Source organism: Lathyrus oleraceus, chromosome 5, assembly GCF_024323335.1.
Source record: "Lathyrus oleraceus cultivar Zhongwan6 chromosome 5, CAAS_Psat_ZW6_1.0, whole genome shotgun sequence".
Taxonomy (NCBI): domain Eukaryota; kingdom Viridiplantae; phylum Streptophyta; class Magnoliopsida; order Fabales; family Fabaceae; genus Lathyrus; species Lathyrus oleraceus.
The window spans coordinates 527,110,089-527,125,363 of NC_066583.1; the positions used below are offsets into that span (position 1 = coordinate 527,110,089).

The 15,275-nt window shown below is 39.4% G+C and overlaps 1 non-coding gene across 1 annotated transcript; it reads left to right on the plus strand.

Annotated features, from left to right (window-relative positions):
* The first annotated feature begins 7,519 nt into the window (after nt 1-7,519).
* Nucleotides 7,520-7,626, plus strand: LOC127088526 (small nucleolar RNA R71). Its single transcript, XR_007790358.1, has one exon. It is a non-coding gene; the product is annotated as a small nucleolar RNA R71 (small nucleolar RNA).
* The last annotated feature ends 7,649 nt before the right edge of the window (nt 7,627-15,275 follow it).

The following is a 15,275-nucleotide window of genomic DNA, read 5'->3' on the forward strand; positions in this document are numbered from 1 at the left end:
CGCTTTATTCAAAGTTAAAGTCATATGAGCAAGCATGAACGGGACCGAATTAATACGTCTATTTGTGAGGCTTCCTTGTAAAAATAGAATCTCTCTAACATTAACCTTATTTGGATTCTCCCGGCCAAAAATAGTGCATGCCAATAGATATCTAAAAACTCTGATGGTCGGGTTATGGATAGTTGAGGCAAGAACTCCTTCAAAAGAGTTTATGGAAGTGTTTGATAGACGCTCCCAGAAGGAAAATACCTCAACAGACCATTCGGAATCCAAAGGGGCCTCACAAATAACACCGTCCCCATGAGGGATTCCTAACAAGCTGGCTAGTTCGTCGGTACTGAATTGGTATTCAACAGCAAACATTCTAAATTTGACAGTACCAACTGTGCTAGCAGTGTTAGGGTTGACAATACAAATTAAGGAACTCAAAAATTCAATTGTCAACCGCTCATAGGTAGGTTCTTTATTGGAAAAGAAATTATGCAATCCTAAGTTATCTAATAAATGAAATATGCTATGATAGATACCTAAAGTGTAGAGACAATTTTCATCAACATACCTTGTCGGGAGGATTTCCCGATTTTGCAACCGTTCAATGATTTTTCTTTGTCTATCCCCCGGTTTTCCTCCTCGAAGAATGAATCCGTTAAACTCCATTTGAAAGCTCTTGAAAAGTGATGAGGAAGATGAAGTGGTTTGTGAAAAGGTTGGATTTTTACAAAATCCGACGGATGAAATCGAAAATGGAAATTGGAATAATGATTTGTGCGGTGTGGTGGTTAGAAAAGTATGAGCTTTTTGTGGGTTCAAGGAAGTTTTTCCAAGGTGAAAAAATGGGTTTGGAAGGTTGTAAGTTGCAAAATGGTGAAGAAAGGGGTTCTGCCCCGACCTTTTACAGACGCTGTGGCGGGCGCCACAGGGTCTATGACGGGCGCCACAAGGCAAAATCTGGCTGGGCCGAATTTTGGTCCTTTGACTTGGGCTTCTCTTGTCTTTTGGCTTTGAGGGGTCCGGATAGCATTTGTCTTGTGATTCTCCTAGTATCTTTGACTTGCATAATTTTATAAAGGTAAAAACAAAAAATAAAAATGAAACTGAAACAAAAAACAAAAATTAAATATAAATAAATAAATAACTGAAAAATTAAAATGCAAATAAAATAAACATAAAACATATATAGATAAAAATAGAAATACTAATGTATAGATGCGGTTTATATAATATTCCAAATGCGATAATATAAGATGAGTTATGTAAATACGAGAAATATAAAAAGGAGATAAAATAAGATTAAATGGTAAGATCATATAGTGGGGATGTCATCTTCCTGAGAGGATCTACGGAGCGTGGCTACTTCCTGCTTGAGTTCTGCGATCTTCTGATATAGACAGTCAACTTCAGTAGCATGGGTGAGATCAGACACTCCCATCTGTAAAGTGAGGTCAGCCACCTCCTGTCTAAGCGCTGCGATCTCTCTACGACACTCAGCAATCTGAGTGCGGATGTCAGGTGTCTGCAATGAAAGATTATTAGAGAAAACAGTGATTCTGGGAGATGGTGGTGTAGCCGTGTATTCAGCAATGGGTGGTGATCTTGGTTCCTCAACGGCCTCTCCCTGGCCCTCCAGAGCATAACTCCAATTCGCTGGATCATGCACACTGGTCATCATAGGATCTGGCAGTGTGAAATAATGGATAGCCTCGCTGTCGACTAGCAATCGGAACTGACATGGGTGGAAAGAGGCTCTCCTCATCAACCCTCTGGTCAAACAGAAGTCGATGTCCATGGTAGTGTACCCGCAGTAGGTCCGAAGATGTAACAGCTTGCGAGACAGACCTAAAGCGACAGCAATTTGCGTGATGATTCCGCCAACATGGATGACTCCTTCGGTAGATCTGGAGATACCGCTGAGACTGCATAATAAGAAGTTCCCACATGCTACTGGGCGAGACTGGGATGCACAAAATAATAGGAAGATCTCCTCTTCACTCAGTAGTGTCTCTGCATCCGGTCTTCCCAGGAAGGAATGTGTTAATATCATCTGAAAGTATCTGAAGGTTGGGTTATGTATGACATGAGACAGCTGCATAGATGGATCCTGGCTTCCGCCACCTGATCTATCACTCCAAAACTTCTCAACCTCCTTACCCAGGAAGTACCCCATAGGTGTCTCTGGGATAGCATCAGGAGTAGTCTGGAAGCCAATAAGTCGCCGAACTCTTTCTGGCTGAAGGAGTACTCAACTCCGAAAAGCCTGAAAGCAGCATACCCATCTGGTCCAGAATATGGGTCATAGTCTAATGAACTCAGGAACTCCAAAGTCAGGTTCCTATATGTGTTACTCAAGTCATCAGCAAACTCATCCCAGTGAAGCTGGTGGCTAAGGAATCGGATACTCGGCTCGATACCCAGTGCCTCCATACACTGCTGATCAGGATAACATGTGGGTGCCATAGGACGCTGATACAAAGCAATGTAGCGCTCCCTCTGAGCATTATCTCTATAGGCCACGTGCATGTCATCGAAATCCTGCATCCTATAAAAGTTAAGAAAGTAATCCTGAAAATACAAACCATTCAAACCTTAGTCTCAATGCAAAATATGATAAAATAAAATAAAAATAAATAAATGCGAAAAAGTAAAATGAAAGAAAAACCATGGGTTGCCCCCCACGCAGCGCTTGTTTAACGTTATTAGCTTGACGATTAGAATTTATACACCTGTAGTAGTAGGAATCGGTGGATCAATCAGGGTGTAGCTCGAGTAGTATGCTGGAATGTCTCCTCCTTCGTAGAGCTTCAGTCTTTGTCCATTTACAATGAATGGACTACAGGTATCGTTCTTGATTTCTACGACTCCAGATCTCAGAATCTTGGATACTTCGAAAGGACCAGTCCATCTTGAACGTAGCTTTCCAGGGAAGAGTCGTAACCTAGAGTTAAAAAGGAGAACAGGATCGCCTATATTGAAATTTTTCTTTACTATTCTTTTGTCGTGATAGGCTTTTGTTCTCTCTTTATATATTTTTGCATTCTCGTAGGCAGATTGCCTAAGTTCTTCTAGTTTATGAATGTCTAGGGTACGCTTTTCTCCAGCGGCTAGGTAGTCTAAATTCAAAGTTTTAATAGCCCAATAGGCCTTATGCTCTAATTCGAATGGTAAGTGACATGATTTTCCATAGACTAGTTGATAAGGAGTAGTTCCTATAGGGGTTTTGAAAGCGGTTATATAGGCCCATAATGCTTCTTGAAGCTTCTGAGACCAGTCTCTCCTAGAAATAGAAACAGTTTTCTCTAGGATTTGTTTTATCTCTCTATTAGATACTTCTACTTGGCCACTAGTTTGTGGGTGGTATGGTGTTGCTACTCTATGCCTAACTCCATATTTTCTTAAAAGTTTATCAAATATTCTCGATATAAAGTGTGATCCTCCATCGCTTATGACTAAACATGGTGTTCCAAATCTAGGGAATATATAGTTTTTAAATAGTTTGATTACTACCCTAGTGTCGTTTGTGGGTGCAGCTATAGCTTCAATCCACTTAGACACATAGTCTACAGCTACTAAGATATACCTGTTTCCTAAGGATGCTGTAAAAGGTCCCATGAAATCTATACCCCATACGTCAAAGAGTTCTACTTCCTGAATGTTTCTTAGAGGCATTTCATCACGCCTTGAAATGTTTCCAGTGCGTTGGCATCTATCGCACTTGACAATGCAAGCATAGACATCACGCCACATGGTAGGCCAGAATAGGCCAGCTTGAAGAATCTTGGCGTATGTCTTAGAGGTGCTCGCATGTCCACCATAGGATGCAGAATGACAATGCTCGATAATATTATTTACCTCTTCTTCTGGAACGCAACGGTGAAAAATGCCATCTTTACCCCTTTTGAAAAGGAGCGGTTCGTCCCAATAGAAGTTTCTCACATCGTGGAAGAATTTTTTCTTGCGGTGGTAGTCAAGATCAGAGGGTACTATATCAACAGCTAGATAATTAACGAAATCTACATACCAGGATACGTTACTTATTGCTAAAGAATTTTGAGGGTGCTCATAAAGGTCTAGGTTATTATCTTCAATGGTTTCTACTCTAGCGATTAGTCTATCATAGGCGAAATCATCATTTATAGGTACTAGTTCAGGTTTTAGATGCTCTAGCCTAGAAAGGTGATCGACTACTACGTTTTCAGTGCCTTTTTTATCTCTTATGTCTAAATCAAATTCTTGTAGTAATAGAATCCATCGGAGTAACCTGGGCTTGGCATCTTTTTTACTTAATAGGTAACAAATGGCAACATGATCGGTGTAAACTATAATTTTTGCTCCTACTAGATAAGATCTAAATTTGTCTATAGCGAAAACTACAGCGAGTAATTCTTTTTCAGTTGTTGCGTAGTTAAGTTGGATAGCATCTAGGGTTCTACTGGCATAATAAATGGCATGTAATTTTTTATCTTTCCTTTGTCCTAGAACAGCTCCAACTGCGTAATCACTAGCATCGCACATTATCTCAAAAGGTTCTAACCAATCTGGTGGTTTCATAATGGGTGCCGATACTAATGCTTGTTTTAAAAGATTAAATGTGTCATTACATTTTTCATCGAAAATGAATTCAACATCTTTCATTAAAAGTCCAGTTAAAGGTTTGGTTATTTTGGAGAAGTCCTTAATGAAACACCGGTAGAATCCAACGTGTCCAAGAAAGCTTCGGACTTCTCTGATGGTTTTTGGGGGTTTTATGTTTTCTATAACTTCTATTTTAGCTTTATCTACCTCTATACCTTTTTCGGAAACTATATGTCCTAAAACTATTCCTTCGGTCACCATGAAATGACATTTTTCCCAGTTTAGCACGAGGTTCACCTCCACGCATCTCTCCAGGATTTTCTCAAGGTTAGCAAGATAATTGTGGAAATCAAATCCGCAAACCGAGAAATCATCCATAAACACTTCCATGATATCATCTAGGTAATCTGCAAAGATTGACATCATGCAGCGTTGGAAAGTAGCTGGGGCATTACAGAGGCCGAACGACATTCGTCTGTAGGCAAAAGTTCCATAAGGGCATGTAAAGGTAGTTTTTTCTTGATCTTCGGGGTGGATAGGTATTTGGAAGAATCCAGAGTATCCATCTAGATAGCAGAAGTAAGAGTGTCTGGCTAGACGCTCCAACATCTGGTCTATAAATGGTAAAGGGAAATGATCCTTCCTAGTTGCTTTATTTAATTTTCTATAATCTATACACATCCGCCATCCTCCTTATAAACATTTTGCTACATGTTCGCCTTTATAGTTTTGCACGACCGTGATGCCTCCCTTTTTAGGTACTACATGCACAGGGCTTACCCACTTACTATCTGAGATCTGATAGATGATACCTGCCTCAAGTAACTTAAGAACTTCCTTTTTAACAACATCACTTATTATAGGGTTTATTCTTCTTTGATGCTCCATAGAGGGTTTTGAATCTTCTTCGAGCGAAATTCGATGCATGCATACGGATGGACTTATACCTTTCAGGTCAGAGATATTATATCCTAAGGCTGAGGGATATCTTCGTAAAACATCTAAAAGTTGGTTTGTTTCCTCTTGGATCAAGGTAGCACTGACTATAACTGGACGGTTCATCTTTTCATCGAGGAACTCATATCTCAGGTTCTTAGGCAGTTCATTAAGTTCTAAGGTTGGTTTCTTAGGGTATGGCATAGGATCTGGGGTAAGGGATAAACATTCGTAAAGGTTATCATCGATGTAGGGTTTCTTAAAGTCATTGTCTTCCCTTATGAGAGTTGATGGTAACTTAATTGTTTTTATAATTTCTTTTTGTTCTAATTCTCTAACACATTCGTCAATGATATCTAAGGCATAACATGAATCTCCCATCACAGGTGCCATAAGAAATTTCGAAAGTATAAATTCTATTTTCTCGTCACCCACCTCAAATGTCAACTTTCCTTTCTTGACATCTATTATGGCTCCTGCAGTCGATAAGAATGGTCTACCTAGAAGGATTGGTATATCATTGTCCTCTTTGATGTCCATGACAACAAAATCAGTAGGGATAAATAACTGACCTATCCTAACAGGAACATCTTCTAAAATGCCTCTCGGATATTTAACAGATCTATCAACTAACTGAAGTGACATCTTAGTGGGTTGTAATTCTCCTAAGTTTAACCTCTCACAAACTGCTAAAGGCATTAGGCTCACACTAGCTCCTAAGTCTAGAAAAGCTTTTTTGATGACATGATTACCCAAAAGGCAAGGAATGGAGAAATTTCCATGATCTTTATCTTTCTTTGCTAATTTGTCCTCGGAAATAGCATTACATTCCAAAGGCTTTGGATCGTCAAGTATACGTTTGTTGGTAAGGATGTCTTTGAGAAACTTTGCATAAGAAGGTATTTGAGTGATGGCTTCTGTGAAAGGGATTTCTACATGAAGTTTTTCTATAACTTTAATAAATTTTTGATACTGTTTATTGATCTGGGTTTGTTTGAGTCTTTGCGGATATGGTATAGGTGGTTTATATGGCGGGGGTGGTACGTAAGTTTTATCTTTAGGTTCTTCTCCTTTTTCTCGACCTTCCTGGTTTTCAGATTCCTCTGGTTCCTTTACTTCATCCGTGGATTCGGTACATTCCTTAGAAGTTTCGGGTTCACTCAATCTAGGGTTTGGTGGCTCATCATAAGCGTTCCCACTTCGTAGGGTAATGGCATTGGCTTGTCCTCTCGGATTTTGTTGAGGTTGTCCAAGGAATTGTCCTCCAGGTGTAGTCTGAGGGGCTTGGTTTAAGGCTACCTGGGAGATCTGGGTTTCAAGCATCTTCGTATGAGTAACTATTTGGTCAACCTTGGTTCCTAACTGAGTAATCAATTCGTTAACATGAATGTTTTGGTTCATGAACTTCTTGTTTTGTTGGGTTTGAGCGGTGATAAAATTTTCCATAATTTTCTCAAGGCTCGGCTTTGGTGGTACAGGTTGCATATGTTGACTTGATCTTGAGGCTTGATAACTAGATCTCGGAGGTGCATTATTTTGAATAGGGTTATTGTTTTTATAGGAGAAGTTTGGGTGATTCCTCCATCCAGGGTTATAGGTATTCGAATATGGGTTCCCTTGGGTGTAGTTCACTTGCTCAGAGTGGGTTTCGTTTAATAGACTACATTCTGCGGATTGGTGTCCTTTGGTTCCACATATCTCACAATCCGACGAAACTGCGGCTACAGTATTCGGGTTTATGCATATATGCTCGACTTTAAGGGCTAATGCGTCCATTTTAGATTGCATCATGTCTATAGAGCTTAGTTCATGCACTCCTCCTTGGGCTTCCTTCTTCTCAACTGTCGCTCGTTCGACTCCCCATGATTGATGGTTTTGAGTCATATCTTTGATGAGGGCATTAGCTTCAGGATAAGGTTTGTTCATCAGAGCACCGCCTGCGGCAGCGTCGATGGTCATCTTTGTGTTATAATGAAGTCCATTATAGAAGGTTTGAATGATTAACCAATTTTCTAAACCATGATGTGGGCATGCTCGTAACAACTCTTTATATCTCTCCCAAGCTTCGAACAACGATTCTCCTTGGTTTTGGGTAAATCTAGTTATATGGTTTCGAAGAACGGCGGTCTTACTCGGGGGAAAATATCTAGCAAGAAAAACTCTTCTAAGGTTATCCCAAGTCGTAATGGATTTGGGTGGAAGGGAATCTAACCATGATAGGGTTTTATCTCTGAGGAAGAAAGGGATTAATCTTAAACGTATTGCCTCAGGAGAAGCTCCATTGGTTTTAAAAGTGTTTGCTAATTGAAGAAATATTTTTAAATGTTGGTTTGGGTTCTCAGTAGCGAGACCCGCGAATTGTCTATGTTGCACTAGTTGCAACAGGGATGGTTTAAGTTCAAAATTATTAGTTGGGATAGTTGGGTTTACTATACTAGAACTAGGTTCTTCATTAGATGGTTGAGCGAAGTCCTTAAGAGGTCTTTGGTTTTAATCTTCGGCCATAACTCTCTTAATTCTATGAAAGAATAAACGTCCGCGAGCGTAACGTTCAGGTTCCGCCAGAGGGTATACTAAGCTTAAACTTCCGGTGCTGCGAGTTCTTCGCATTGACCGGCGGGAAATAGCCTAAGTCTAAACGATATAATAACAGGAAAATGAAATTTGACGAAATTGGTCCCCGGCAACGGCGCCAAAAACTTGATGCGGTGCTTTTCGCAAGTATACGAACGCGTCAGAGTAATATAAAAGATTGTCGAATCCACAGAGACCAGGTGTCAATCTATCGTTATCTATTGTTATGGTGTTTATCAAAGGCAATCAAAATAAGTGTTTTTGTAGTGTGCAATGAAAAGTAAAGTGTTGAATAAAGATTAATTAATAAAGACAGGGTCGAATGTAATTCACGTAATCAATTAATAATCCAAGTACTTGCTAATAGAACTACTTATGGACAATGTTTTCTACTTTGAAAAGAACTAATTTAACAGGAACTGTCGCTTTCGCGTATTCAGAACCGAGTTGTACTCTCTAATCAAACCCTCTTATTGTCACTTATAAAAAGGCGCGCATTGCGTTAGAGTAGCAAACATATTTTTAAGAAATATAGTATCTTGACTAAGTTGAAAAGTATTATAACCTGGATTTCTTAACCAAAAGAGGTTCTTACGAACCAGACTCTAAACTTATAAACGCGTCCGAAAATAGTTTTAAAATCTCTTTTCTTCTTAATGTTAAAAACTCCTAATGAACTAGACAAAACGCTTTCGCTGTTTTTGAAATAGTTAAAAACAATTAAGTTTAAAAAGACGTTGGACGGCTTTCGATCTTACCCAACGGAATTGAAGTGCGGGAAAACTTAAGTTGAAAGTTAAAATAGCCCTTAAGTGTTTCTACGAACAATTGTACGGATTATCGGTTCAATTACGATCCTTACATTCTAACCTTATAGATTTAGTTAGACATGGTAAAGTAAAAGTGCATGAAAGTAAATAAAAGTAGTGCGAGTGCGGAAAGTAAATAATTTAAAGCGAGTGCGAGGAAATAAATAATTTAAAGCGAGTGCGAGAAATAAATAATTTAAAGCGAGTGCGAGAAATAAATGAAGTAAAGCGAGTGCGGGAAAATAAATAAAGTAAAGCGAGTGCGGGAAAATAAACAAAGTAAAGCGAGTGCGGGAAAATAAACAAAGTAAAGCGAGTGCGGGAAAATAAATAAGATAAAGACAAGTAATAAAAACCTGCTCCAATCGGAGGGTTGAATAAATTGCAAAGCGGAAATGAAAATGGCGGCAGGATTAACTTCCTTCCAAAGTGCTCCAAACTCGATTACAGACTCTATCACAGACTTGATTACACAATTGTGGTAACACTCCAATGCGAAGTGGTTACCACTTTATAATACTGAATATATGCCTAAGTGAAACAAAGTTGCTCTGAGTTTGCCTCTTCTCTAAGTTTGGATGATTGTAAAAGTGATTTCGAGTTTCTATTTATAAGCAAGTAAAAAGATGGAAATGACAAGGATGCCCTTTAACTTGAAAATGGGAGGGAAAAAGTTTCCTCTTGTGGCGCCCGCCACAAGGCCATGGCGCCCGCCACAAGCACAAAATGAGGCACCTTAGTGGAAGTAGTGAGGAACGTGGAAGTTGAGGGAAGTTGAGCTTGGACACGTCATGGCAGGGTCTATGGCGCCAGCCATGGGGTAGGCCACAAGTACAAAATGCTTAATTTTAGGGTTTTTGGCTCTTTTTCGCTCATTTTCTCGATCGGGGCTCCGATTAAAGTAAAAACCTGAAAACAAAGGAAAATATATCAATAACACAACAAAATGATAATAAAACAACTAGAATGCATGTGAAATCGGAGTCAAAAATACGGTAAATTTCAGTGTTATCATTGGACTGAGAATGTCAAGAAAGATTCAGTGAGAATCTTTTATGATGAACCAACTAGTGAAGTCGAAAGAGAAGTTTGACAGGAAGAAGCCATAGGTGAAACATGCCCAAGCAGACCTCAAAGAACAAGAGACATGCTTGCAGGTTTGAAAGAATGTGTGATTACATCAGATGATATGGTCAATGAAGAAGGTGAATTGGTACATTATGATTTCTATGCAGATGTCGAACTTGTCAATGTAGCTGAGATATTGAAAGATTTGAAGGGGATGAAAGCAATGGACGAAGAACTGAAATCAATCGAAGTCAACAACATTTGGTCACTTGTCGAATTGCCCCAAGACAAGAAGGCAATCGATGTGAAGTGGGTATACAAGGTGAATTTGAATCCCAAAGGAAAAATAACTCTATACAAGGCGAGACTTGTGGCGAAATGATTTCTTTAGAAAGAAGGAATCGAATTCGATGAAGTTTTTGTACCTGTTGCTAGGATCGAAACAATCAGGTTGGTTGTTGGTCTAGCAAACATGAGCAATTGACAAATGTGTCAGATGGATGTGAAATGTGAATTCCTTAATGGCCCCTTAGAAAAAGAAGTTTATGTTGCACAACCAGTTGGGTTTATGAAACAAGGCGAAGAAAGAAAGGTGTACAGGCTGCATAAAGCCCTATACAGACTTAAACAAGCTCCAAGAGCTTGGAAAAAGAAGATAAATGGCTTTCTAAGGGAGAAGGAATTTGTGAAGTGAAAATTTGAACATGAAGTATATGTAAGAAGAAGCAAGAGTGAAATTGGTTATACTATGCCTCTATGTCGATGACCTATTGATAATAGGTAGCTGCAAGAAGGAGATTGAAGACTTCAAAGGTGATCTCAATAAGGAATTCAAAATGTCAGATCTGGGTGACATTTCATACTTCCTTGGCATCTAATTATATTAGAGTGGTAGAGGTTTTATGACGCATCAAAGAAGGTATGCAGGAGAAATGCTTAAGAGATTTGAGATGCAAGATTGCAACCTAACTTCGACTCTAACTGAGAACACATTACAACTATCGAAAGATTCAGATGAAGATTGTAGATGTTTGATTGGCTGCATTTTATGGTAAAACACTAGTTGGATTCTAATGTCTTGACTGATGTCATGACATGCTGTGGAGATGTTTGTTTGAATGCATTGTGTGTTAGATCATCTAACTGTACTCTGATGTCTTGACTGATGTCATGACATACTTGAGTAGTATGCTGCAGGTTTAGCTAACACAGGACTTACTGAATGTCAAACTAGATGTTATGACATTCATTCCTGTCAGCAGATACTGAGGAATAGAACAATTGGTGTTCTTCTATAACTCAGTATTTATTTTCAGTCTGTTTATCAAGGGAATAACAGACTTGGCACAAGGCCTACTGTCTGAATGTCAAACTGGATGTTATGACATCCATCATTGACAACATATACTGAATAATAGGCAGGTTGGGTTTCTGCTACACTTCAATATGTATCTTAGTCTGTTCTTCAGGAGAACAACAGACCATGGCATAAGGCCTTATGTGTAAATGTCAAATTGGATATTGTGACATTTATTAATGTAAGCTGATACTGAAGTATGGACGGATTGATCCTATACAGTACATCAAATTTGTACAGTCTGTTTTCAGGAAAAACAGACTTAGCATATGGTCTATGATGTGGACGTCAAACTGAATGTTGTGACATTCATTCCTGACAGCATATGCTAAATTGTAGGTTGTTTAGTTTTTCTGTTTCAGCATTTTTCTCAGGCTATTCTTCAGGAATTCAACAGCTGAGTTAAAATCTAGGAAACTAATAACTAAGCTACAATTAATGAACCTAACAAATAGCCTATTTGTTAGTACCCTAAGATGTGGAAATTAGGTTAACTTGCTTGACCTTAATTTCAGGAAATACAAGTATAAGGCCCAAGTGCTGCAATATAAAAGGATGGCTATCCTTCATTCAGAACTCGGGGATTTTAGGCGTGAAGATTTTATTGTTTCATATACTTCACTGTTGTATTTTTGTGTGTGTCTTGTATTAGGTGTATCTTGTGAGCCAAGCAATTATCACCTAGATGATTGCATTGGACTAGGGTGTTCATTGAGTTGTAAGTGTTGTGTCACTCTAAGCTTTTAAGCATGAGTGATGTGTATCTTGATTAAAGCTGTTAAGGAAAATCAAGAGTTGTTTGAAGTGTGACTTCATAATTATCTTTAATCTTAATTAAAGGTTGTAATCACTGAGGTGATTGAGGGGGAGTGAGTAGGAACTATGATCTTAGTGTAAGATTGAAATTGTATTGGGTAGGTATTAAGTGATAGGGTTAAACAGTTGGTTTAAGGTCTGAATTAATACTACTAATAGTGGATTTCCTCCCTGGCTTGGTAGCCCCCAGACGTAGGTCATGTTGGACCGAACTAGGTAAACAACTCCTTGTGATTATTTACTGCACTTACTTTTTAAGTTCTGCATAATTCTTGTCTGAGCAGAATTGGATGTCATAACATCCTGTGTGACATCGAAAGTCTGTTAACTAGAATTTCAATTGGCATCAGAGCAGGCACCCTGCCTGTTAATTTCTGGGTGAGATCTAGGGAAGTTACTTTCTAGTACCATGGACAAGGATGTAGGATACTCAAATAGACCACCCATGCTGGATGGGTCTAACTATGATAACTGGAAGCCTCGTATGATAGCCTTCTTGAGGTCTCTAGATAGAAAAGTCTGGAGAGCTGTCAACAAAGGATGGGAACATCCAACAAAGACAGGTGAAGATGGAGTCAATGTGCAAATTCCTGAAGAAGAGTGGGACAGGGAGCAAGAGGCATTAGCCCTTGGAAATTCTAAGGCCTTGAATGCATTGTTCAATGGAATAAGTAAGAACATCTTCAGACTGGTGCATCACTGTGAGCTGGCTAAGGAAGTCTGGGATACCCTCAAGATAACTCATGAAGGTACCTCCAAGGTGAGGATGTCTAAACTTCAGATGCTGACCACCAAGTTTGAAAATCTGAGGATGAAAGAAGATGAGACTATTCATGACTTCCACATGAATAGTCTTGAAATCGCCAACACTTCTGGTGGCTTAGGTGAGAAAATGGCTGAAGAGAAGCTTGTAAGGAAGATTCTCAGATCATTGCCAAAGAGATTTGCCATGAAGGTCACAACCATAGAAGAGGCTCAAGATATCGGCAATATGAAGGTTGATGAGCTTATTGGTTCACTCCAAACCTTTGAAATGGGCTTATGTGAGGATGATGAAAAGAAGAACAAAAGCATAGCTTTTGTGTCAAATACTGAAGAGAATTCAGAAGTAGGCATTTCAGAAGCCATAGCCATGCTTGGAAGACAGTTCAACAAGTTCATAAAGAAAGTTGATCAACAGGGTAGACCTAATGTCAAGAACTCTTTATATGACATCAGTAGAAAGTCAAAATATGAAGAAAAGGTCACTCAAGGAAAGGGAATCCAGTGCCATGGATGTGAAGGTTATGGTCATATTAAAGCTGAATGCCCTACCTTTCTCAAGATGCAAAAGAAAGGGCTATCTGTCACATGGTCCGAAGGAGATTCTGAGAGTGAATCTGAAGGATAATCTGCTAAACATGTCACTGCTCTGACCAGTGTCCGTGCCTCTGATGATGACTCAAGTGGAGATGAACTTACCCTTGATGAACTTGCTGCTTCATATAAAGAACTATGTATTAAAAGTGCAGAAGTTTGCATCCAAGGAGAAAAGCAGAAGAAACTCATCAAAGAGCTGGAAGTTGAGAAACAGAAGCAGCTGACAGTCATAGATGGTCTGAATGGTGAGATATCTGTGTTGACATCTAAGCTAGAACAAATGACTAAATCCATCAGAATGCTGAACAAAGGAACTTACACCTTGGAAGAGATTCTAAAGGTGGGGCAGAAGTCAGGAACCATGTCTGGTTTAGGCTATGCTAAGAAATCCTCAATTGAACTCAATAGATCAAAGGCTGAAGTTCAGAAACTCAAGCAGAAGTCACAACCGATGTCTCAACATCAGGGAACCAGGATGAGTAACCATCAGAAGAAGAAATTTCAAAGATGGAGATGTCACTACTGTGGTATATTTGGTCACATAAAACCTTTCTGCTACAGGCTGCATGGTTATCCTAACCAGACTGCTCAAGTCAGACCTAAGCTGAAGGCATCTAAGCATAATGCCCCCATTAAGAAACAAAAATGGGTTGCTAATCAGACACCTCAAGTCAGACCTAAGCAGCAGGCATCTAAGCATAATATCCCCATTGAGAAACAACAATGGGTTGCTAAACTAGCTCACACATCTCCAAGGGCATCTACCAGACAAGACTGATATTTTGATAGTGGCTGCTCAAGACATATGACTGGGATGAGCAACTTATTGGTGGATCTACAACCCCATGCCACCAGGTATGTGACATTTGGTGATGGAGCTAAAGGAGAAATCAAGGGTGTTGGTAAGCTAGATTGTCCTGAAGTTCCAAAACTGAGTAATGTGTTGTTAGTAAAAGGACTAACTGCTAATCTCATCAGCATAAGCCTGCTATGTGACCAAGGATTCAATATGCAATTCACTAGGGGAGGATGTGTGGTGTTGAATGGCTGCAATCAGGAAGTGATGAGAGGAGCCAGATCCAAAGATAACTGTTATCTATGGGAATCTAAAGACTCACCCTACTCCTCCAAGTGCCCCTTAGCCAAGGGAGAGCAGGAAGTGAAGCTGGGACATGGAAGACTTGGACAACTTCATTTAAAAGGAATGAAGAAGATCATATCCAAGGGAGCAATTAGAGGAATCCCAAATCTGCTTATGGATAAAAGAACAGACTATGGAAAATGTCTGATTGAAAGCTATGAGTCATTGTCACCTATTGGTCATCATACAAATGGTGCAGTAGGAAGGGATAAACAGATGTGTGTATCATTGTCCACTGCAGAAGCTAAGTACCTAGCTTCTGGCAGCAGGTGTTCACCTCTGGTATGGATGAACCAGATGCAGACTGTGTACAATGTCACTCAGAATGTCATGACATTGGATGCTACTCAGTCTGACGAAGTTAGGGGCAAAGAGGGAATGCGCGCTTCTGAGAAATTATAGCAACTAATGATGTTAGTTATTTACTGTTTAGTAAGTCATCTTATTAAACAATTAATAGTGCACTCTAAGTGGTTAACAAATAATAGACATTGCTCGTGCAATAAGCGTTTCCTATTCCATCGCTTCAACTTTCAGTCTTGCAAACTTTCTCCCAAAGAAACTGTTCAACTCTCCTCCGAGATATTCATCATGTCGCACCAATCCGACTCAACCTCCTACACGACCATGTCTGATTCCTCCAGCT